Source organism: Schistocerca nitens, chromosome 9 (genome assembly GCF_023898315.1).
Source record: "Schistocerca nitens isolate TAMUIC-IGC-003100 chromosome 9, iqSchNite1.1, whole genome shotgun sequence".
NCBI classification, from domain to species: Eukaryota; Metazoa; Arthropoda; class Insecta; order Orthoptera; family Acrididae; genus Schistocerca; species Schistocerca nitens.
In genome coordinates this window covers 478,498,950-478,526,051 of record NC_064622.1, presented here as the reverse complement: position 1 = coordinate 478,526,051, position 27,102 = coordinate 478,498,950, and positions in this window count along the sequence as shown.

Genomic DNA, 27,102 nt, shown 5'->3' with positions numbered 1-27,102 from the left:
TAGAAGGGTTTGGTGGGCGCACGGCAGCAAGGTTTCAGCGCCCGTTCAGTATCATAGTGAGACGGGTGTCAAGAAAAAAAAAACTCAGAACATTTACATAAAACGGAACATAAAACACGGGGAACAATCATTGAGAAATGTGTGCTCACCCACACCGAAGCATGGGATGAAGCAGGGCGTCAGCAGTAAAACGTGGAAAACACAGGAAGAAAATGGTAGAGGGAGCTAAAACAATGTAGCAGATGGAAGTGGCTGGCTGACCGCAAGGAGAAAAGCGAGGAGTCAGCCACTCTGCAATACACTAAAAACTCCAGCCTAAAAGTTTAGGCCAGAGTCCAGACACATCACAAAACTTAAAAACCCTAGACACACACGTCTCATCGTTAGCTAAAACACAAGGCAGATCCCCATCAACTTGTGCTTCTGCCCTTGCATCAAGGTATAAAATGCAGTCTGTTAAAATGTGCCGGACAGAGATCGGCACACCACAAGCATCACAAAACGGAGGATCCTCCCGCCGTAATAAATAGCTATGCGTCAGAGGACAGTGCCCGATGCGAAGACGTGTGAGGGCCACCTCTTCCCGCCTGAGCAGCCGGCGGGAGGAACGCCACGGCCGAGTGGTTGACTTTACCGACCGCAGTTTATTGGACGTCACCGCCAGCCATTCGTCCTCCCACGTCTCCATGCACTTCCTGTGGAGTGCAGCGATGACTGACTGCAAGGGGATAGGACACTGGACCACATCCTGCTCTCTGCAGGCCTCCTTGGCAGCCCGATCGGCCTGTTCATTGCCCCATATGCCGACATGACCAGGCACCCAGCAGAAGGATACCTCTTTACCCCGCTGTTGGAGCAAGTACAGTTGGTCATGTATCAGCTGGACCATCTCCTCAGTCGGGTAGAGGTTCTGCAGTGATTGTAAGGCACTAAGAGAATCGGAGCAGAGAAGAAATCGATCGCCCCGAACACGATGCATCTGCTCCAGTGCCTTCAGGATTGCGTGGAGCTCCGCTGCGGAAACGATATATTCAGCAGGGAGGCGAATCCGGGTAACATGATCAGGGAACACCACAGAACAGCCAAGGAAATTCTCCTGTTTGGAGCCATCAGTATAAACAACAGTGAAACCGTGATGCACATCTAATATGTTAAAAAACAGAGATTGGAACGTAAAATCTGGTGTGCCATCTTTCTGAACATTAGTCAAATCTAAAATAAGTTTGGGTCTCCGGAGGAGTCAAGGTGGAGATCTGCTCCAACCGCGACGTAAAACATGAAGACCAGCCATAGACATCGCACCGAGGCAATCCTGTGCGCGAATCCCATAGGGCTGCGTCGCACGTCGCCGGTTATGAAACAATCGTGCCAGAGGAGGTTGAGCAACGGTATGGTATGCAGGGGTGTATGGTGTGGACAAAGTTTTATACGCCTGGCGCACTGTAAGTAGCCGTCGCCGAATATGAAGTGGCAGTTCACCAGCCTCTGCACAGAGGCTTGGTATGGGGCTAGTTCGGAATGCCCCAGTGGCCAACCGAAGCCCTTCATGGTGGACAACGTCCGAAATCTTTAAGTAAGAAGGCCTCGCAGACCCATACACCGTGCACCCATAATCGAGCCGAGATCGCAGAAACGCCCTGTAAAACTGGAGCAGACAAGTCCTGTCAGCTCCCCATGTAGTGTGGCTAAGACATTTTAAAATACTTAAAGCCTGAAGCGACCGCCGTTTCAGGTCTTTAAGATGAGGTAATCACGTGAGCTTCGAGTCAAAAATGAGCCCCAGAAATCTCACCGTGTCTTTAAAAGTAAGAACAGTGACCCTCATCCTCAACTCAGGAAAGGTTAAAATCGAACGAGAACGGTTAAAAAGAACACATACAGACTTCTCGGTGGAAAACTGAAAACCACTCTTCTGCGCCCAGTCATCCAAACGCCTAATCGTAAGTTGCAACTGACGAGTTGTCGTTGCAAGGCTTGAAGAAGAGCAGAACAAAGAGAAATCATCCACAAATAAAGAACACTGGACAGGTCGTTTCACTATGGACGTAATGCTATTAATAGCGATGGCAAAGAGAGTCACACTTAAAACGCTACCTTGAGGGACACCATTCTCCTGCTCAAAGCGATCAGACAGGACGTCACCAATTCGGTATCTAAAATATCGTGGCGAGAGGAAAGACTGAATAAAAAGAGGAAGACAACCATGAAAACCCCATTCGTGAAGCTGCTCCAGGATGAGACGCCTCCAAGTGGTATCGTAGGCCTTCTCGATGTCGAAAAATACACCTATAAGGTGATGACGGCGTAGGAAAGCTTGTTGTATAGCCGCCTCCAGGAGGGCAAGGTTATCGAAGGTGGAACTAAACCTCCTGAACCCACACTGAAAGCGACTAAAGAGTTGCCGGGATTCTAACATCCAGACAAGGCGGCGGTTGACCATCCGCTCCAAGGTCTTCCCTATGCAACTAGTGAGGGCAATACTACGGTAGCTACTTGGGCTCGTGCGGTCTTTCCCAGGTTTTAAAAAAGGGATTAAAACTGCCTCACGCCACGCGTCAGGAAAGTGACCCGACGCCCAAATGTCATTAAAAAGTGCGAGGAGGAGTTCTCTGTTGCGCATTGTGAGGTGCCATAGCATACTGTAATGGATCCTGTCGTGACCAGGGGATGTGTCACGAGCTCCAGACAATGCATAATCCAGCTCCCACATAGAAAATGGGCTACATCTCTCAGCAACCGCTCTATGGCGCTGGAAACCTGGATCCTGACTGGTTGTTGCAGTAACTGTGGCAAAATACGCTGCCATAGTCTGGGCAATGTCTCGCGGATCCGTGTGGAGAGTGCCGTTAGTCATTACAGCAGCTATGGAACACCTCCCTCCTCTGCCAGAAATTCTCCTGATGGTCTCCCACACAATGGAACTTTTGGTGGAACGATTAATGGTGTTCAGGAACGTTTGCCACGACCTCTTCTTGCTCTCACGAATAATGCGGCGACATCTTGCCTTCGCCACCCGAAAGGCTGCAAGATTCTCAGCAGTCGGCCGACACTTGAACCGACGCAGAGCCGCACGCCTGGTCCTGATTGCAGAGCGGCATTCGGCACTCCACCAAGGCACAGGTGGCCTCTTCCGGTGGCCTGTGGACTGTGGAATGGATGCTGCAGCGGCGTGGTGGACCGTTTTGGTAATATGATCCACCCACACCTCAACATTCGCACAGTGTTCGAATTGGGCCAACTGGCTATAAAGTGTCTAGTCAGCTCCACTGAGCACCAATCGTGGTGGTCTCCTTTCGGGCCCCACGCCATCTGGCAGGTGAATCCAGATTGGGAAATGATCACTGCCGTGCAAGTCAGCAACCACTTCCCAGTGAGGACTGGCGGCAAGAGCTGGAGAGCAAAGCGAGAGATCAATGGCAGAGAACGACCCAGTCGCCGTGCAGAAATGAGTACTCTGTCCTCCATTGAGCAAGTAGGCACAGGATGACAGGAGAAGCCTCTCAATTGCTCTACCCCTGGGGCAGGTAATTGCAGAGCCCCAAAGCACATTGCGGGCATTAAAATCACCACAAATAATGAATGGCTGGGAGAGCTGTGTAAGAAGGTCGGTGAGGGCCGCTTCATCATGAGTATCATGTGGGGGCAAGTAAAGTGAACATACAGTCAATGGATGACGCACGTGCACGGACACAGCGACGGCCTGTAAAGTCGTCGTAAGTGAGAGAGGCGAGGAGTGGTAGTCCATCCTGACGAAAATACCTACGCCGCCTCTAGCTCTCTATCCACGCAGGTCGTCCTTTTTGTGGAGCGTATAGCCTCGTATCTCAGGGGAGTATGATGGATGGAAATAAGTCTCCTGGAGACATAGACACAGTGGTCTATCCTGAGATAGTAGACGAAGTTCTTCCACATGCGTCCTGAATCCTTGCAAGTTCCACTGAAGTATGGGAGCCATCTATGATGAGGGGAGCACCTTCATCCTGTCTCTTCAACGAGGCGGGGAGACCGCAGCAGGTGGAGGAGCAGGCGTGGGGCGAGATGATTGCCCCACACATACATCGGATTCCATCAACTCTGGGGAAGAGTCAGAGGAAGCCTCACATAAAACAACATCCGCATGGTCAGATGGTTTACCACGGGATTTGACCCGCTGTTGCTGCTGTACAGGAGCTTTCTGTGGTTTGGTGGGCTTTGGGGGAGCGGATGTGGGAGTGGTAATTGGCGCACTGGGCTTGGGAACAGCCGCAGCTGTTGGAGGCGCCAGGGGCTGGCCCAAGTTCTCCACTGTACCTTTGTCTGCCAGTCGAGTAGGCGCTACTGGCTCTGAAACACTGGCTGCGTTGCAAGTGCACTCACAGCTGCAGGTGTTAGTGCCAACACTCACCACCTCAGTCTGCGTTGAGGCATCGACTTTTGGAGTAGACTTCTGAACGAGGGATGCAAAAGATGTAGCAAATGTTGGAGGTTGCATCGACTTATAGATCTTCTTGGCCTGACCATAGGGGATACGCTTGGTTGTTTTTATTTCCTGGACTTTGCGTTCCTCTAAAAATATTCGGCAGTCCCTACTCCACACAGGGTGGTTGCCAGAGCAATTGATACATCTAGCTGGAGACGAGCAACCAACTCCTTCATGAGCAGCCTTACCACAGTTGCCACAAGTCGCTTCGCCTTTACACCCGAAGGTGGTATGCCCAAAACGCTGGCATTTAAAACAGCGCATTGGAGACGGGAAATAAGGCCGCACACTAAGGCGAAGGAAGCCAGCTTTAATATGGTCTGGAAGTTTCGTGCTACTGAAGGTCAGAATAAGAGAGTCGGATTTCACAAGATTGCCATCAACCCTCTTCATGATATGTTAAACATCAACGATACCTTCCGGAGCCCACTCACGTTGCAGTTCGTCTTTGGGAATGTCGACTAGATCCCAGTATGTCACCACACCTTTGCTATAATTCAAGGTGCTGTGCAGTTCAGTGTCTATGGCATATTCTCCAAGGCATTTAGCACCTTGCAGGTTAGTGGCTTGCTGGGAAGTGGAAGTTTCCACGAGCAAGGTCCCATTACGCAAACGCTCCACTGATTTTAAGGAGCCACAGATGCCCTCCAGACCCTTTTGTATATAGAAGGGCGAAACCTTCTCAAAACTACCCTCCTTGCGTTTTACAATGAGAAACACATTCTGATTACCAGAATGCATTCGGTTACTAAAGACTTTACTTGTTAAAGATGTGCTGCAGTCAGGGGGACTGCACCAGCCCTCTTCAGAGACTGGGTGTTGGAACCTTCCAGCGGCCCACCCTTTCCGCTGGGAGGAGGAAAAGAGGAATTCGAAGGATCCATCTCGGTCCCACGAGCAGCTAGGGAACTAGAAGTCCACCTAGACAGAGCCCCGCGTGCCTAGGTAAGCCTTATACAACTGGGGTGCGGCAGGTGCCCCAGAGGTCGCCCGCTTGCGACTGTTCCACTCCAACAGCCATGCATCTTATAGGCGCGCAGCACACCGTAAGATTGAGGGGTTTTTATAGAGGTTTACCGTCCTCGCAATCCAGGCGGTCAAGCCAAGATAACCTTTCCCCACAGCACACAACATTCCACCGCCGCGCCATACGGTGGTCGCTGAAGCATGTCCGGGTGTTACGGTGACAGGAGACTGGCGGCGCTGACCAGACCCCAGCTCAGGACCCCGGGGTCGCCAAGCCTGTACTCAGCAAATGAATGTTGAGCCCCTGGGGGCTTTCATGCCATTGTAGGAAAGGATGAAGGAGTAGATTTTACTAGACCTGGCTCCACCCTTTTCAATATATTTTGCACATCGATTATCCATTCTTGAGCCCACTCGTTTTTCATTTCCTTCCTGGGGATGTCAACCAGATCTCTATATGGCACAACACCATTGCTGTAGTTCAAGGTGTTGTCGAGCTCCGTTTCTACAGCATTTGCCCTCTTTCCATTTAACCATTAAAAACACATCCTGCCAGTAGCATGCGTTCTATTATTATGCACTGAAGAAACCTGTGTAGAATTAGAAGACTGGCACAGGAGCCCTTTTGTTAGATTGGGTGCTAGAAACTACCAGCGGCCCACACTTTTCGCTGGGGTGAAGAAGAGGAAATTTCGAGTGTTCTATATCGGCTCCAACGAAGGAAATAAAAGTCCACGTAGACAGAGCCCCGCATGCCCAGGTACGCCTTATACAATTGACATTCGACAGTTTCCTCACAGGTTGCCCGCTAATGACTCTTCCACCGCTACAGCCATGTATCTCATCGGAGGACAGCACACTGTGAGACTGAGTCGTCTGTTATAGATGTTTTTATCATTCTTGTGATCTGGGGAGTGAAGCTAAGATCCTTGTCCCTGTGACACACAACGTTTCACTACTACGCCTTACAGTGGTCGTTGAAGCACACCCAGAGCTTACAGTGACAGGGGATTGGCGGCGCTTACCAGACCCCATCACAGATACTCCAGGGTCGCCACGCCTGTACCCAGCCAAAGAACGGCGGGCCTCTGGTCGTAATTGTAGAGGGAGACCAAGACCAAATTCAGTAAGCAGGTTCAAATGGAAATAGGGTGCAGAAGCTGTCCTGAGATGTGAAGGCTTGCACTGGCTAGACTAGCGTGAAGTGCTGCACTAAATCAATATTAGGAGTGACGCCTACAAAAACATCTATAACTCATATTTTAAATATTCAGAAGACGTATATGATATATGTGTATATAATTATAACATTCCAAGAACTGAAAGTTTCCGTCACTATGAACCCATTTACACCAACATCACATATGGAATTTTAGATAAATAATTAATTAAATCTCCCTGATTATTAACTGTGTTGATATCCAAACTTATCAGATAAATAGAAATGTTAACACATTACTAACTAAGCTGTATACCTACAAAACAGAGCATACCATAAAAAACTATATAACGTTAGCATATGCCATAAGAGATATACAAATACCACAACATGAGAAATTTATTTACGCTGATGTTACAAACCTGATGTTTCTAAGGAACAGAAAAATGTCCGTCATAGGAACCTATGAAATCTTAGATCTCCTAAAGCTAACTGGAAACCAAATTCATTTTGTATTCAACCACGAAATTTACACATAAGATTATGGTGCCAGCATGTGAAACAGCATTGCCGCGTAATTACAGACATATTTATCAACATACATGGGCGAATAGATTTTCAACTCAAAGTAGCCATTACTTGACAAAATTACATACACGGTACCCTACCATAGCTATATAGTGACACTTTGGTAGTAATTGACGCTGACAATGAAGACATCCAAATAATTTATCAAGAACTCTACAATTAGCGTCCAAAAATTAAATTCACAGTGTAAACAGCAACAAACAAATCCATAAAAAGCCTCCATCCTAAAAACAGCAACATTAACAATCATCACGTCTTAGAAACCTACAGAAGACTGATTAATACCGACAACACAATCAATGGAAGTTCTTGTCGCCAAAAATAACACAAACATGTCTATTTAAACTCAATGATCAACAGAATAATCAATTTACCATGCGAACACCAAGCAAAATGAAATGAGCTTATAATACTCGAATATATAATCCTACAAAATAATTTATATCTGAATATAGTCCACAAACTGTACTAAAAACACAGTAGACCTAATAACCAAACCATACATAAAGACATAAAATTGACAAAAGAAAACCAAGCAGAAACAAATATACCTACTGGCAATATATTTGGGACAGTACCGGATAGAATTCACCAAATCTTAAAACAAACATAAAAGTAGGATTCCGAACAAACAACAATCTAAAGACGAAAATTTGTTGTGGAAAAAGCAACATCCCTGATTCTACCTTCCCAGGAATATAAAAAATTTCGTGTGACGACTACGCTGAATTCTATATCGGTCAAACGAGACAAAACTTCAGCATTCATATTCAAAGAAAACACAAGAAATTGCGCCAACAGTCAGTCAAACGTCTATATTCCTCTAAAAAATCAAAGGCCCAAATGAGAACACATAGAAAATTCATTACAAGCTCTACACAAAATAGCAAAAGGACGTACTATGAACATTTTGGAAGAATTGGAGGTACATACGTACACGAAAAATCATCCAAACGATTTTCTAATTGAAGATATCGCTGTTAAACATAAAAATTGTCTATTAAGTTGTATTCACGTTTGGAAAACACGACGTATAGAAACACAAAGAAGCGGAAACAAAAGATAATCATAGATAGAAATAACAACAAAATTATAATATAAATGAAATACAGCTAACATCACTGATTAGAAAATATTATGCTGTAAACATAAAAAGTTCTACAAAAATAGAAATTACGTGACATACTAGTCTTGCAACAAATATACAGTACGCAGTTTTGTGGTGTTCGTCCTGTAAGACCTTCGGTACACACACCATCAGATTATTTGACTTGTCGCTCTAACGAAGTGGGCGAGTGTCAGAAATATGTCTCGTGGTCTTATAATGGCGTGTTTATCTTCTGCCGTTAGGTCAGACGATAGAAATGCCTCTTGCACGCTCAGAGTAGCAGATTAACGGTGACCAACTTTAAACAGAACTTGATTAATTTTCACACACATTTATTAAAATTACTTCACTTGATTCTGGATGCTATTTACAATTAACAATCTGAAGTTCCTTTGGTCTTGGTACGTTAATCTTATTCTCACATATCTCTGATACTTGACAAAGTGTCTATTCATATATCTTCATGGCTATGTACATGAATATGGTAATCTTATTAGGCGCAGACTGAAACTTGACTATAGGCTGGTACAGACTAATGCATACTGGTACAGACAAATGCAGACTGACTAATCGGAAGTCTGTACAACTCGTTATAATACCTCACACGTTCCGGTGTCACTGCGCGAATGTGATCTGCGAGGAGAAAAGGTTCTACGTTAGCAGCAATCTCATTGGCTGCGTTACATATTAATACGCTGATCGGCGGAAGCAGAATTTGGCCCATCTCTAAGACAGCGCCATCTCGTAGTGCGGAGACGGACGAGCGCTGGGCCTGCATTGTTGTGTTTAGAGGGGCGCGCTCTAGTGGGAAAGTTGTGTACGCGCTGACTACGCGGAACTATGTACACAACAAGTTTACTCACGGACACAATATGGGCGTGTGTTCCAATTACACGTTGGTTGGTTGGTTGGTTGTTGGGATGTTTAAGGGGGACTAAACAGCTAAGGTCATCAGTCCCCCATTCCAAAAACAGGCAAGACAGGGTCACGAAGCAGGTAAAACACTAGAGGGAAGGAGACTCCCCCCAGGCACTACAAGAACACAAATGCAACAACGAACACTACAGACAAGAAGAGGACAGACAAACACCAGACACTAACAAACAGAAGAAAAGAAGATGGCTGGAAACTGGTTGACTGACCGCGACACAAAAAAAAGGGAAAGAGTCAACCAGCAGACTATACACCAAAACAGCAACAAATATAAAGAGACGCGAGGACAAAAGACACAGAATGGGAAGGTGCAGGACCACCCTAAATCGAACCATAAAAAGGACTACCACGGATAAAATGTAAAACATTGTCAGCCATGGAGGCATCGTCAGATAAAACCAAAGCCAAAGTGCCCGGGAGATTAAAAGATTGCCGGAGTGTGCGCAGTCGAGGACACTCCAGTAAAATATGGCCGACCGTCAGCCGGGACCCACACCGACACAGAGGGGGATCCTCCTGACGCAACAGATGGCCGTGCGTCAGGTATGTATGGCCGATGCGCAGCCGACACAGGACCACCGAATCCCTGCGAGAAGCCCGCAGGGAGGAACGCCACACATCGGTCGTCTCCTTGACAGCCCGCAGTTTATTCGGGGCTGTCATGCCACGCCACTCAGCAGCCCACATTCCAAGCACCTTACGGCGCAACACCAGCTGCTGGTCGCGAGCCGTAAGGCCGATCTCCAAAGCTGGGGCGTCTATCGCCCCTTTGGCCAGCCTGTCAACACGTTCGTTCCCCGGGATGCCAACGTGACCTGGCGTCCAAACAAAAACCACCGAACGACCAGAACGGGTAATGATGGAAACAGACTCCCGAATAGAGGACACCAGAGGAGAACAGGGATAGCAGCGGTCGATGGCCTGGAGGCTGCTCAGGGAGTCACTGCAGATGACGATGGACGTACCTGAGCAGGAACGCATATGCTCAAGAGCGCGCAAGATGGCCACCAGCTCTGCAGTAAAAACACTACAGCCAGCTGGCAAGGAGCGCTGTTCAACATGGGCAGCGTGAGCAAAAGCGTAGGCAGTGCGACCATCAACCAGGGAACCATCGGTGTAGACAGGCTCACAGCCCGGAAATGAGGCGAGGAGCGCAAGAAAACGGCGACGGAGGGCCACAGGCGGAACCGAGTCCTTGGGTCCCTGTGCCAAGTCCAGACGGACGGACGGCCGGGACAAACACCAGGGAGGCGTAGGTGCACGGACCCGGAAGGGAGGCGGAAGAGGGAATGAACCCAGTTCCGACAGCAGGGACTGGACACGGACAGCTATGGAAAGCCCAGACCGAGGTCGCCGTTCGGGCAGATGGAGGACCGTGACAGGGAAAAGCAGGCGATGATTGGGATGGCCTGGCGAGCAATGAACGTGGACAGCATAGTCGGCGAGCAGTCGATGGCGGCGAATCCGCAGCGGGGGAACCCCGGCCTCCACCAGTAGACTATCCACGGGGCTCGTACGAAATGCGCCAGTTGCAAGCCGAACCCCACAGTGATGAATGGGGTCTAATAACTTCAACACGGAGGGTGATGCAGACCCATAGGCCAGGCTCCCATAATCAAGCCTGGACTGCACAAGGGCTCTGTACAGTCGCAACAGCGTGCAGCGATCCGCACCCCAAGATGTGTGGCTGAGGCAGCGGAGGGCGTTGAGGTGCCGCCAGCATTTTTGCTTCAGCTGAGTAATATGAGGAACCCATGTGAGCCGGGCATCAAACACGAGCCCCAAGAAGCGGCAAGTGTCCACCACTTCAAGCAGGTGGCCGTCGAGGTAAAGTTCAGGATGAGGGTGGACCGTCCGACGCCTGCAGAAGTGCATAACTCGAGTCTTGGCTGCAGAGAACTGAAAACCGTGAGTCAGAGCCCATGATGCTGCCTTCCGAACGGCTACCTGCAGCCTGCGTTCGGCGACTCCCGTAGTCGTGGAGCTAAATGAGATGCAGAAGTCGTCGGCATACAAAGAAGGAGACACCGACGACCCCACGGCTGCAGCCAGACCATTAATGGCCACTAGAAATAAGGACACGCTCAACACCGAGCCCTGCGGGACCTCATTTTCCTGTGTATAAGAAGAACTAGAGGCGGCACCGACTAGCACCCGGAAAGAGCGGTGCAATAGAAAGGTTTGAAGAAAAGCCGGGAGCCGACCACGAAGACCCCACGCATGCAGCGTGGCAAGAATGTGATGCCTCCATGTGGTGTCATACGCCTTCCGCAGATCAAAAAATACAGCAACGAGATGCTGACGTCGGGCAAAGGCCGTACGGATAGCAGATTCCAGCCGCACCAAACTGTCCGCTGCAGACCGGCCCCGACGGAAGCCACCCTGGGATGGAGCGAGGAGACCGCGCGATTCAAGGACCCAACACAAACGCCGCCCCACCATACGTTCGAGCAATTTGCACAAAACGTTGGTGAGGGTAATGGGACGATAGCTGTCCACCGCCAGTGGGTCCGCATCGGGCTTCAAAATGGGGACAATAAGACCCTCACGCCATTGCGACGGGAACACGCCCTCGCTCCAAATGCGGTTGAAGATGGTGAGGACGTGTCGCTGGCAGTCCCTGGAAAGATGCTTCAGCATCTGCGCGTGTATACCGTCTGGTCCTGGTGCTGTATCTGGGCAGTCGGCGAGGGCAGCAAGGAATTCCCGCTCGCTGAAAGGAGCATTGTATTTCTCAGAACGACGCATGTGGAACGATAACGGCGTCCGCTCGGCTCGCTCCTTTAGAGAGCGAAAGGCGGGGGGATAAGTTGCAGTCGCAGAGCTCTGAGCAAAGTGCGCAGCAAGGTGTTCAGCAATGGCGGCAGCGTCCGTGCAGACAGCGCCGTCCAAGGAGATCCCAGCGACACCCATAGGGGTCTGGTGTCCATAAATCCGCCGTATCCGGGACCACACGAGCGAGGGGGAGACACGAGAGCCCAAGGATGAAACATACCGCTCCCAGCACTCCTGCTTACGCTGGGTAATAAGACGACGGGCGAAGGCACGTAGCCTCTTAAAGGCGATGAGGGTCTCGAGAGACGGGTGCCGCCGATGACGCTGGAGGGCCCGCCGACGGTCGCGAATAGCTTCAGCAATCTCCGGCGACCACCAGGGTACAGCCTTCCTCCGAGGGAGTCCAGAAGAGCGGGGGATGGCAGCCTCAGCCGCCGAAATGATGGACGTGGTTAAGTCACGGACCACATCGTCAATGTCACCCTGCGGGGGAGACTCAACGGTTGCCGCGGAAGTGAAACTCGGCCAGTCAGCCCTGTGGAGAGCCCAGCGGGGCAGGCGCCCAGAAGAATGACACTGGGGCAGTGACAAATAGATGGGAAAATGGTCACTACCACACAGGTCAGGATGCACTCTCCAGTGGAGAGATGGGACAAGGCCGGGACTGCAAAGAGAGAGATCGATGGCCGAGAACGAGCCGTGGGCCACACTGAAATGTGTGGGAGCACCGGTATTCAGGAGGCTAAGGTCGAGCTGAGCCAACAAATGCTCCACGGCACGACCGCGGTCATCGGAGACAGTCCCACCCCATAGAGGGTTGTGGGCATTGAAATCGCCCAGCAACAAGAAAGGTGGCGGCAGTTGGGCTATCAGAGCAGCCAGGACATGCTGCCCGACAGCACCATCCGGTGGAAGGTAAATACTGCAGACGGTAACAGCCTGTGGCGTCCACACCCGAACAGCGACAGCCTCTAAAGCTGTTTGTAGTGGTACAAACTCGCTGTGTAGAGAGTTAAGGACATATATGCAGACGCCACCAGACACCCTTTCATAAGCTGCCCGGTTCTTAAAATAACCCCGATAGCCACGGAGGGCGGGGGTTCACAGTGCTGGAAACCAAGTTTCCTGCAGAGCAATGCAAAGGAAAGGATGAAGGCTGATAAGTTGGCGGAGCTCAGCTAGATGGTGGAAGAAACCGCTGCAGTTCCATTGGAGGATGGTATTAGCCATGGATGGGAAAGGCGTGAGGGACTGGGGAGGCAGATTACGCCTCCGAGGCCCCTGCTGCTACTGAGTCACCACCTGGAGAACAGCCAGCCAGTGCGTCCGAGGGACTGGCGAGATCCATGTCCTCAGCGGACGCCAGAATCTCCACCTCATCCTCAGACGCAGAGCTTGTAGGAAGCGGTGGAATGGGTGCCACCGCATTGTCAGTGGCCTTGGGGAGTTTCTTCTTCTTCTGCTTCTCGCGCTGAGCCTTTGGTGGTTCAGGCTGGGAGGGCGTCACCGGGTCAGTCTCAGGGACAGACGACGACCGTGTGTCCCGACGACCAGGGACCGGCGGTTGTTTGAGCCACTTGCGGCTGTCGGCTTTGGAACCGTTCGGAACGTGTGAAGGGAGGTCCCCAAGGGACCCCTTCCGGACGAGAGTAGCCGAAGAAGTCTTACGCTTCTCTGGCTGGGAAGGGGGAACTGATGCCCTCGATGGTTGGGGGGGTGTTGCTCCTGAAGTAGATGGAGCAGGAGCAACAGTGGGTTTAGTGCCCCCCACCATCAAGGGGGCAGGTGCGGGACTGCGACTCTGCGAGCTGGCTGGAGAGGATTGAACCGTAGCAGGAGAGACAGTTGCGGCATAAGAAGCCGTCATGCGCACTGGGTGAAGCCGGTCATATTTCCGCTTCGCCTCAGTGTACGTCAGGCGGTCGAGAGTCTTTATCTCCATGATCTTCCGCTCCTTCTGCAGAATCGGACAGTCTGGCGAGCAAGGCGGATGGTGCGCACCACAGTTCACACAGATTGGAGGTGGGGCACAGGGATGATCAGGATGGGATGGTCGACCGCAATCGCGACAGACGAGGTCGGAAGCACAGCGTGAAGACATGTGGCCGAACTTCCAACACTTGAAGCACCGCATCGGGGGAGGGATATAAGGCCTGACATCACAACGGTACACCATCACCTTGACCTTCTCAGGTAACGTGTCACCCTCGAAGGCCAAGATGAAGGCACCGGTGGCAACTTGACGATCCCTCGGACCCCGGTGGACGCGCCGGACGAAATGGACACCTCGGCGCTCCAAGTCGGCGCGCAGCTCGTCATCGGACTGTAAAAGGAGATCCCTGTGGAAGATAATGCCCTGGACCATGTTCAGACTTTTATGGGGCGTGATAGTGACGGAGACATCCCCCAGCTTAGTACAAGCGAGCAAGGCCCGCGACTGGGCGGAGGACGCCGTTTTTATCAACACCGATCTGGACCGCATCTTTGACAAGCCCTCCACCTCCCCAAACTTGTCCTCTAAATGCTCGACAAAGAACTGAGGCTTCACGGACATAAAAGATTCCCCATCAGCTCTGGTACAGACAAGATATCTGGGCGAATACTGCTCACTTGCATTTAATGCCTTTCGTTCCTCCCATGGTGTGGCGAGGGAGGGGAACGATTTGGGGTCATAAACGTTACCTTTGAAATGGGCCCTCGAACGCTTAGAGACTGCTGGTGGCTGGCCACCAGCAAGAGAAGAAGTGCCACGCTTCATTGCGTGTCATCCACCCTGATGCCACCTACTCCGACCAAGGGCCCTCCCCACGGGCGCCACCCAGCCACAGCAAAGGCCACCTGGCAGGATGGCCATTGCCGGGAGTCCCGATGCCCCAAGGAGATGGGCATCTACTCCTTGGCATACGTGGGGAGTTAACGGCGCAGGCATCAGTAGAGCGATCCCTGTGTTGTCAGGGGGCTACAACCAAGAGGGTACATGGCGGCCCCACCACAACGGACTGGCTACCGTGCTGGATCTTAGGTGCAAAACTGACCAAGGTCGTCGTCGCAGATAAAAGAAACACTGCAGAGTGCAGCGTGGTAATCGCCCAAGAGATCGAAAACGAGCGGGACACCATTGCAACGACGAGAAAGCCGGCTAAAGGTCTAATTGCACGACGGATACAGTGCACCATGTAAGGCGCCCTTCCCCAATTGGCTCGCTCTTCGGAATAATTTAGAAATATGGAGGTCAAACCCGAGAGGGGACCATCACATATGGCCGAAACATTTGAGACTCCTTTTAGTCGCCTCTTACGACAGGCAGGAATACCGCGGGTCTATTCGAACCCCCGAACCCGCAGGGGGTCCAATTACACGTAAGTATATGTATAACCTGACCTTTATTTACAAGTTTCATGAACGTAGGCTCACCAAATGTAACACCTATAGATTTACTTGAGAATGGCACTATAGCCAATACAAGCTTATAGTAAGGAAGAAGCACTACTAATTAAACTATTTGCTGTTTGCCTGGAACAAGTCTCTATAAAACGTCATGTTATAACTTACTCTATGCTGCAGGCCCAACCGAAAACAAAACACTAAAAACATGTATCAGCAAGTGATATCACGATTTTGACAACGTTCATAACTTAATTTCGGTCGAGTACTTAGTACGAAAATTCCAGAATTCCAGCTGGATAAATGGATGTACGTAGTCTTTGTATTTGCGTCTACCTCCCTGAATCCACTTGTCAGTGCCAGCCTTCTCACGCTAGTGCGGAAAGCCATGTTACAAAGACTACGGTGTTTTGTTCTACGTCATAGGAAACGATAAATTCTTTGAAGGACGCTCTTCCGTTCGTAATTACTGAAGCGCCAATGTAGGGCGTTTTACAAACCCATTGGCCCGTAGCGCCATCGGAAAATGTTCCTGTTAAACTGTTCAGGTCACGTGTGACAGCACGCAAATGTCGGATACAGAATAATGGAATGATTTTGTTCATTAAATTAAAATGAGTGGAAGAATCATAATTAAGTTAACAGGAAAATTCCGGACGTGTTTACGGCTGGCGGATCACATTTACACTGCTCTGAGCACGAATACCCCTCATGCATTTTTCACCGTACTCACTGGATTTTTTTCAATAGAGTCAAGCATAAAAAAATTCTGTATCGTGTATCGACAGAAAGGAAGATCCTTCGATATATTTCGTAGCACGGCCTTTCAAATTGTCTGTATATTTACGTGACACTAGATAATTAACTGCCTCTGACCGTTATTCGTTTATACTCATTCTTCCCAAAACTGAGGAGACACGAAAAATCATTTATTCTCCCTTTTGTTCTGTTATAAAGTTTTACAAAACTCTGGTTGCTTCTAGAACTACCAGTAAGGTTCTACAAAGTCCTATACCGTTTATAACGAAACTAGGATATAATTTATAGTGAAATCGTGATTTTTTTGAGGTGTACGAGATAGTTTCATCGCGCATCAGCCACTTCATTGTAAATTATGATGTGGTATAGATCAGTTCATTTGGTACTGTCGTACGTAGATTCATTTAAATCATAATACATTTATTTTTGAAGTAATTTTTGCACAAATAACTTTTATGTGTGTTTTCCCGTCACATCTAAACTAGGTGTTAAATCATTTATTGTTTTTTTCTAACCAGAACACAACATTATTGAAAATGTTTTAAATAATTGTTTTACTACTATCAAATTAATATCTATAAATTCAAACTGTTGTAAAGGATATACAACAAAAACCTTAAAAGAAAATCACTGAATTATACAAAATTAACTTAGATATATTTGTGTAATTTAAAATCGTTGCATGTGGTTATATGATTGAGGAATATTGTGTTGAGTGGAACCTATTATTATATTGGCTAGTATACTCGAGGCCACGTCTGGAAGTGAGAAGTAAATTGATGTTTAACGAATATTATAGTTGAAGTTAATTCGAAAAGAGTAGCACAATCACACTGAGTCATGCACGAAGAGTGACAGCGCCATTGACTACTGTTGTGTATACGTGATCCTTGACTTAACCGCACAAAAAGGAAGTCCAATGCCGTGACATCGCAAGAGCGTAACGGCTATGCGACGGGACCATCACGACCAATGCACCTCAAAGGAAGTGTATCATTCAGCGCATCTGGCACCCCAGATATACTGCTGCAGCTCTGATCTGTGGTAGCACGCAATGTTCAAGCACGTCATGGTAGGTGTTTTCAGTTATGGCTTTCTCTGCGAGAAAATAAGTCTCCATCACGAAATCGTCTGGCCATGAACTTTTCTTGCTCTCCTCAATTATGCGTCATACCTTGGCTCTCGCATCTCGAAGGGCTATGAGGTTGCCTGTTGAAGAGACGCATTTAAATCTTCAAAGAGCCAAACACCTATCCCGGATGGCTGAACGGCATTACGCAACACTAAACATCAAGCTCTGGTCGTTTCATACCACAACAGGGTCGGTCTATAGATACAGAATTTGCGAAGCCGTATTTGCGGGACTAACGTGTCAGGCTACAACCAAACAGAAAAGATATTCGTCTGACGAATGGCACCAGAAGGACTTTCACACTCCGTTTTCCAGTGTAGCTTATCTCTGCATTTACGGACTGATCTTGAGCTTGACTATCAGGCTACACTGATAAGGGCAACAGGTGTAAGGTTATCAGGTTACCTAGCTGGTTTCAAGGAGCACCCACATCCTCTTCCCTGTGGAACCACTGGAAATCGATAAAGGTGACCCAGGGGAACCTCCACCACTCCCCTCCTCCATCTCCCCCCCCCCCTTCCTCATCCACCCTAGGGACCAATGAGTGTCAAGCATCCCCTCCACACCTTCATCTTTTATAACTGAGAAAACTGGGAGGGATTCACACTGCAGCTGAGCAGCATAGGGAGAAGTTGTACTCTGTGTCTGGTTATTAATAACAAAGTAAATTAAGCCACATTACTTGAGTGCTGTTTGTTTGTATCATTTTAATATTATGTCATTCAAGGCACAAGCAGAGACCTCGACCAGGCAGATATGTTAGTACTCTCATTCTTCCGCAATTTTAAGTATTTTTACATATTTTTCGTATTTTCCCTAATTTTACGTATTTTCATCCATTAGCGTATTTTTTCCAAATTTTCCACAATTTTATATACCGGGTGATCAAAAAGTCAGTATAAACTTGAAAACCTAATAAACCACGGAATAATGTAGATACAGAGGTAAAAATTGACATACATGCTTGGAATGACATCGAGTTTTATTAGAACAAAAAAAAAAAACACCCCCTTTTGCTAGACGAGTGAAAGAGCTCTTGCGTGCGTCGTTTGGTGATGATCGTGTGCTCAGCCGCCACTTTCGTCATGCTTGGCCTCCCAGGTCCCCAGACCTCAGTCCGCGCGATTATTGGCTTTGGGGTTACCTGAAGTCGCAAGTGTATCGTGATCGACCGACATCTCTAGGGGTTCTGAAAGACAACATCCGACGCCAATCCCTCACCATAACTCCGGACATGCTTTACAGTGCTGTTCACAACATTATTCCTCGACTACAGCTATTGTTGAGGAATGATGGTGGACATATTGAGCATTTCCTGTAAAGAACATCATCTTTGCTTTGTCTTGCTTTGTTATGCTTATTATCGCTATTCTGATCAGATGAAGTGCCATCTGTCGGACATTTTTTGAAAGTTTGTATTTTTTTGGTTATAATAAAACCCCATGTCATTCCAAGCATGTGTGTCAATTTGTACCTCTTTATCTACATAATTCCGTGATTTATTCAGTTTTCAAACTTATACTGTCTTTGTTACCGCAAGATGATGCTCTCAGGCAATCAGAATGCAGTATGTGCCTAAAATAATTACACTGATATTGTAACTCTTCTCTCCAACTCCATATTTTTCAACTGGGACACTGCGTAGCACACGGATAGAGCGTAGGCTGTGTCTATTTCTCATGTCATTCGGGGTCTGCCTGTTAGGGCTAAAAACGTCGCACTAGCAGACACCACGCCAGAGCAGATATGTAAGCACAGTGATTTTTCCATATTTTTCATACTTTTATGCATAATACTAAATTACGTGTTATACGAGAACGCCAACATCACATCAACACCGTGTCGTGTCGTGTAAAAGTTGCAATGCGTCATGATGGTGTCTTGATGCTTTCAGCCATTTGAAATGCAGCATGGGCCCCGAATTATTTATCATTGCCAAACCACTACTCCATTACCAGTATGTCTGTGATGTCAGAGGGCATGTGTTAGAAACGAAAACAATGGTACGTCACGTCATATAAATGATCTAATAGCAAAATCTCTAAGCATTGCTGATTTCCAACCAAATATATTTCATATATAAGAAATTCTACACCAGAAGAAATTCTAAACACAGCTACATATAGTTCTGGTGTTCAGGCAACATGTCAGAAAACATCGCAATGAAAACAAAGCAGGAGTGCAATCTCTCCTATACTGTATCAAATCTAAAAGTACTCTGGGCCTATGCAGTAACCAGGTAGCAGACCGTTAAAAGCCTGCATTTGAGGTTGTACTTGATCCACACCGAATGACTCCAGCACACTCTGCACGCAGGTCCTAAGCGGCACTGTGTCTCGTGAATGGTTGGAGAAAAGGCCTTCCAGAGTTAGACAGGCAACAGTATGGTATGTGGGCGAAGTCGGAGTCGCAAGGAACTTCCGTAACTGATGCACCATGAAGGGGCTGCTGCAGGATGGTGAGTCTCGGTTCCCCGGCCTTAACACAGAGACTCGGTGAATTTAAACACCCCTGGCCAGCGAATCCCCTCATGTTGGACAGCGACAACGAACTTCAATTACGAAGGCCTTGTCGATCCATGCGCACATAACCAAACTGCGAATGCACGGAAGCACTAAAAATCTGCTCCCCAAGTGGCTAAGGCAATTTATGAAGTTCATTGCCTTGAGGGTTCTGGCTTTGAGGTCTCTCAGGTGTGGCAACCACGACAATTTGGAGTCAAAAATGAGGGCCAGAAACCTCATTAAGGATGGTGTCACACGTCGAGAACGATTAAAAGGAAAACACACACACACACTTATCTGCAGACAAGTGGAGGCCACTACTCTAACCTCCCGTTGTAGGCTGCAACTGACAGCTCACTGTTGCAACACTGGAGAAGGAAGAGAAAACAGCAAAATCGTCCACAAATAAGGAGTTCTCTATCGGACTCCTTACCATAGACGTGATACTGTTTATGGTTGACACAAAGAGTTAAACTCTTAAAACACTCTCCTGAGGGACACCATTCTCCTGTTCAAAACGATCTGACAGCATGTCACCAACTCGGGTCCTAAGAAAGTGCTGAGACAGGAAGGACCTTATGAAGATGTGGAGGTGGCCACGAAATCCACGTTGAAGCAATTGTGCAAGAATACTATGTTTCCAAGTAGTACTGTATGCCTTACTGATATCGATGAATTATGCCAATACAGTGTTATTTACATAAGAAAGTCTGTTCAGTAGCCGCCTCTAGTACGGTTAGATTGTTGACAGTAAACAGAAATCTCCGGAATCCACAGTGAGAGTGGCTAAGAAGTTGCCTGGTCTCTAAAAACCAGACCAGAACACCGTTAACCATTCCCTCCTGGGTCTTCCCTACACATATCGTTGAGGCGATACTCCTGTAAGTACTGGGACACATACGGTCCATCTCTGGTTTGAGGATAAGAATCAGAATAGCATCCTCCCCCACGAGTTCTGAAAGTTGTTTGTCTGCTACATAAGATTAAGATTCGAGCAGCATTTCCTTCGACGCTGGTGGCAAATGTCGAAGCATGCAGTACTTGATTTGGTCATCTCTGGGTGCAGCATCACGGGTTTCAGACATGGCGGACCGAGCACCCACATGGGGAAAGAGGAGTTATAGGATTCAGAACTGTTGGATCCGACGTCTAACTTACCCATCTCTACAGCCACATGGTACTGGTGAAACGTCGGATTTGGCTGGAATGGGCAGCAGTTATTGAAAATTGTCTGCCAGCGTGTAAGTGATGTCTCTGGGCATCGTTTGGGCACACCCCTGTTTCAGCAATGATGCTATCGGTACACGACTGTATTTACCGGAAATCCTCCGGACGGCTTCCGATACTTTTGTAGAACAAATGGAACGGTTGATAGACCACAGGAACGCTTGCCATGAACTTTTCTTGCTCTCCTCAATTATGCGTCATACCTTGGCTCTCGCATCTCGAAGGGCTATGAGGTTGCCTGTTGAAGAGACGCATTTAAATCGTCAAAGAGCCAAACACATATCCCGGATGGCTGAACGGCATCCTTCTCTTCACCACAGTACAGGTCGCCTCATAAGATGACCTGAGCATTTTGGGACGGATAAGTCAGCGTCATGATGAAGCACTCATGTGATGTCGTCCACCCATCACAAGACGTTGTTGCGATTTTTAAACACAAGAAGCTTGCTGGACAGCGTCTGCAAGGGCTGGAGAGCAGCAAGAGAGGTCTACGGCTCAGAATGACCAAGTAGTAGCACAAAAATGAGTTTGAGTACCTGTGTTGAGCTGGTGAGACGTCACGAGCTCTACAAACAGGACTACGAGGGCAAGCAGAAATCGAGCCCCGCAAGATATGATGGGCACTGAAGTCTCCCAGTAGGAGAAATGTTCGCGGGAGTTGTTCCACAAGATATGCAAGAGCCTCAGACTCTACTGTATCCTGTGGAGGTAGATACAGCTAGCAAACAATGATCCTCCGACACCCATGAATGTCAACTGCAGGTGCTTGCTAGTCAGTAGCCAGGGGAAGAGCAGAAAAGTGGTGTGCGTTAGTGACAAACACAGCGACCCCTACTTCGGCTCTTCCCCACGATGCGTCATCCTGTACTGGGAGTTTCACTTCCTACACACGAGTTCTTAACCCCTTCAAGTTCCGCCGGCCGCTGGTGGCCGAGCGGTTCTGGCGCTACAGTCTGGAACCGCGCGACCGCTACGGTCGCAGGTTCGAATCCTGCCTCGGGCATGGATGTGTGTGTTGTCCTTAGGTTAGTTAGGTTTAAGTAGTTCTAAGTTCTAGGGGACTTATGACCTCAGCAGTTGAGTCCCATAGTGCTCAGACCCATTTTGAACCTTCAAGTTCCACTGTAGTACGGCAGACATGTCACCGGTGTTGTTTTAATTTACCCGCATCTTTGCACTGTGGAGGTAAAGGACTTGTAGGTTGGTTGGTTGGTTTGTGGGATTAAAGGGGCCAGACTGATACGGTCATCGGTCCCTTTTTCCAAGTACTAAAAACAACCACAGAGAATAAAAACAATTAACAGAAGAGAGCACAGACGACACGGAACAAGACAAACTGAGACAAAGACCAGACAAAACGAACTAAAATCACACAGAGTGTGACGGTGGTTGGCCGAGCATAGAAATAAAAAAGGAAAAGCCAACCACTTGAAACACATTAAAAAATCTGTTTAAAACCGGAGGCCAAAGGCCACAATCAACACAAAACTATGAGATAAACAGAAACACTTAGATTAAATGATAAAAACCCCTGCCCGCATAAAACGTAAAACTAAGTCAGCCGCAGCAGAGTCACCTGTTAAAAGGGCAGGGAGCGTGTCAGGCAGTGCGAACGACTGCCTGAGCACAGCTAAAAGCGGACACTCCAACAAAATATGGGCCACAGAGGAAACGGAGAGGCAGCGACATAGAGGCGCGTCCTCACGGCGCAATAAGTGGCCGTGCGTAAGCCGAGTGTGCCCAATGCGCAGCCGGCAGAGGACAACAGACTCCTTGCGGGAGACCCGCATGGACGACAGCCACACAGTCGTCGTCGCCTTGATTGGACGGAGTTTGTTGGGCGTGGGCAGATTGCGCCATTCAGCGTCCCAAACCGAAAGAACTTCGCGGCGTAAGAATGCCCGCAAATCAGTCTCCGGGAGGCCAATCTCCAGAGATGGTTTACTAGTGGCCTCTTTCGCCAGGCGGTCAACATTCTCATTGCCAGGTATCCCAACATGGCCTGGGGTCCACACGAAGACCACAGAGGGGCCGCAACGTGCAGGAGTATGCAGGGACACATTGATAGCCATCACCAGACGAGAACGAGGGAAACACTGGTCGAGAGCTCGTAGACCGCTCAGGGAATCGCTACAGATAACGAAGGACTCACCTGTGCGGGAGCGGATTTACTCTAGGGCACGAAAGATGGCACCCAGCTCAGCAGTGTAAACGCTGCAGCCATCCGGCAAGGAACGTTGTTCGGAATGGTCCCCTAGAGTTAGCGCATACCCGACACGACCAGCAACGATCGAACTGTCAGTGTAAACAATTCCAGAGCCCTGATACGGGGTCAGGATGGAATAAAAGCGGCGGCGGAAGGCCTCTGGAGGGATTGAGTCCTTCGAGCCCTGTGCCAAGTCGAGCCGAAGGCAAGGGCGAGGAACACACCTCGGGGGTGTACGCAGAGGTGCCTGGAAAGGAGGTGGAACAGGGAAAAACCCAAGCCCGGAGAGAAGCTCCTTGACGCGTACGGCGATCGGACAACCCGACCGGGGCCGACGGTCTGGCAGATGGACGACTGACTGCGGCAACAGGACACGGTAATTTGGATGCCCAGGCAAGCTAAAAACATGGGCAGCATAAGCAGCCAGTACTTGTTGGCGTCGTAACCGCAGTGGAGGGACACCTGCCTCCACTAGTATGCTGTCCACAGGGCTGGTGCAGAAAGCACCAGTGGCAAGGCATATCCCGCTATGGAGGATTGGTTCCAGCACCCGCAACGCAGATGGGGAAGCTGAGCCATAAGCCAGGCTCCCATAATCCACACGAGACTGGATTAAAGCCTGGTAGAGCCGGAACAGGGTAGATAGGTCGGCGCCCCAGCGGGTGTGGCTCAAACATCGCAGAGCATTGAGATGCCGCCAACACGCCTGTTTGAGCTGCCGGATATGAGGCAGCCAAGTCAACCGGGCATCGAAAACCACCCCCAAAAACCTGTGTGATTCCACCACTGAAAGAAGTTCGCCGTTAAGAGAAAGCTGCGGCTCCAGGTGGACAGTACATCACCGGCAGAAATGCATAACGCAGGTCTTGGCTGCCAAAAACTGGAACCCATCAGCTACAGCCCAGGTCTGCGACTTGCGGATTGCGCCCTGTAGCCGACGTTCAGCAGCTGCAATGCCAATAGAGCTGTAGTAAAGGCAGAAGTCGTCAGCATACAGGGAAGCGGAGACTGAACTTCCCAAGGCCGCAGCGAGCCCGTTAATGGCTATTAAAAACAGGCAGACACTTAAAACAGAACCCTGTGGCACGCCGTTCTCCTGGACGTGGAAGGAACTATATGAGGCTGCGACTTGCACGCGGAAGGTACGATACGACAGGAAATTGCGGATAAAGATCGGCAGAGGGCCTCGAGTACCCCATCCATGGAACGTAGAAAGGATGTGATGACGCCATGTCGTATCGTACGCCTTCCGCATGGCGAAAAAGACAGCGACCAGGTGCTGACGGCGGGCAAAGGCAGTACGGATGGCCGACTCCAGGCTCACCAGATTGTCGGCGGCGGAGCGGCCTTTACGGAACCCACCCTGAGACGGAGCCAGAAGGCCCCGAGACTCCTGTACCCAATTCAAGCGCCGGCTCACCATCCGTTCGAGAATCTTGCAAAGAACGTTGGTGAGGCTAATGGGGCGGTAGCTGTCCACCTCCAAAGGGTTCTTCCCAGGTTTGAGAATGGGGAGAACAATACTTTCTCGCCATTGCGACGGAAACTCACCCTCGACCCAAATGCAGTTGTAAAGGTCGAGGAGGCGTCGCTTGCAGGCCACTGAAAGGTATTACCGCATCTGACAGTGGATGCAATCTGTCCCGGGAGCGGTATCAGGGCAAGTGGCAAGGGCACTGTGAAATTCCCACTCACTGAATGGAGCATTGTAGGATTCAGATGTGTGGGCGCGAAAAAATAGGCTCCGACGTTCCATCCGCCCTCTGATGGAGCGGAAGGCCTGGGGGTAATTCGCAGAAGCGGAACTAAGAGCAAAATGCTCTGCTTAGCGGGTGGAAATGTCGTCGGAGTCAGTACAAACATTCAGTGAGAGCGCAGGGACGCTGACAGGGGTCTTTTAGCCGTAGACGCGTCGAATCTTGGCCCAGACTTGCGATGGAGTGACATGGAGGCCAATGGTGGACACATACCACTCCCAGCACACCTTCTTGCCTTGGCGGATAAGGAGGCGGGCCTGCGCACACAGCCGTTTGAACGCGATAAGGTGGGCTATGGAGGGATGTCGCTTGTGACGCTGTAGCGCCCGCCGGCGATCTTTAATCGCCTCAGCGATCTCAGGCGACCACCAAGGCACAGTCCGCCGCCGAGGGGACTTAGATTAACGGGGAATGGCAGATTGGGCGGCAGTAACGATGACGGTGGTGACCGATTGAACCACCGCATCAGTGTCATCATTAGAGAGAGGCTCAAGAGCGGTAGTGGAGGAGAACAAGTCCCAGTCAGCCTTATTCATAGCCCATCTGCTAGGGCGCCCAGAAGAGTGACGCTGTGGTAGTGACAGAAAGATCGGGAAGTGGTCACTACCACACAGGTCGTCATGCACACTCCATTGGACAGACAGTAAGAGGCAAGGGCTACAGATTGAAAGGTCAAAGGCGGAGTATGTGCCATGCGCCACACTGAAGTGTGTGAAGGCACCATCTTTTAAAATCGAGAGATCGAGCTGCGACAGTAAATGCTCAACGGTGGCGCCTCGACCTGTTGCCACTGACCCACCCCACAGAGGGTTATGGGCGTTGAAGTCTCCCAATAGCAAGAAAGGTGGCGGCAATTGGGCTATCAGCGCAGCCAGGACATGCTGCGAGACATCACCATCCGGTGGAAGGTAAAGACTTCAGACGGTAACAGCCTGTGGCGTCCACACCCGAACAGCGACAGCCTCTAAAGGTGTTCGGAGAGGGACAGACTCGCTGTGCAGAGTGTGAAGGACATAGAGGCAGACGCCACCAGACACCCTTTCATATGCTGCCCAGTTCTTATAATAACCCCGATAGCCACGGAGGGCGGGGGTTCACATTTCTGGAAACCAAGTTTCCTGATGAGCAATGCAGAAGGTGAAGGCTGATAAGGTGTCGGAGCTCAGCTAGATGGTGGAAGAAACCGCTGCAGTTCCACTGCAGGATTATATTGTCCATGGCTGAGAAAGGCGTGAAAGGACTGGGAAGGCAATTTACGCCGCTTGTTCACTCACTGCCACTGATTCAGTACCCATACGAGTGGCATCCTTGGCGTCTGATGGACCAGCGAGATCAAGGTCCTCAGCGGACGCTAGAATCTCGACCTCATCCTCAGACGCAGTGCGCGAAGGGTGCGGTGGTGTTGGTGCCACCGCAAGTTCTTTGGCCTTAGAGGTCTTTCTCTTGGACTTCTCTCGCTGAACCTTTGGTTTCACCGGCTGGGAAGGCTTCACCGATTCAGTCTCCAGGCCGGAGGAGGAACGTGAAGCCCTACGCCCGGCCTCTGGTGAGGACTTATGCCACTGTCGGCCGTCATCCTTCCCGCTGGTGGAACCCTGGGAAGGGAGAGTCCCAAGGGAACTCTTACGGGCGAGAGTAGCCGAAGAAGTTAGACTCTTCTCCGGCTGAGAAGCGGGTACGGACGTCCCCGATGGGTGAGAGGAGGTTGCTCCTGAGGTAGGTGGTGCAGGAGCAACCGGTTGGGTAGAGGCCCGCACGGGCAAGGGGGCAGGAGGAGTCGTACTGCTTATCGAGCTGGCTGGAAATCTCGAAACTGATGGGGCTAGCACAGTTGTTGTAGCAGCTGCGTAAGAAGATGTCATTCTCACAGGATGGAGTCTGTCATATTTCCTTTTGGCCTCAGTATAGATCAGCCGATCCAGGGACTTATATTCCATGATTTTGCGCTCTTTCTGAAAGACTTTGCAGTCAGGCGAGCAAGGGGAATGATGCTCTCCGCAGTTGACACAGATGGGAGGCGGGGCACATGGAGTATCGGGATGAGATGGGCGTCCACAATCTCGACATGTGAGGCTAGAAGTACAGCGAGAGGACATATGCCCGAACTTCCAGCACTTAAAGCACCACATCGGGGGAGGGATATAG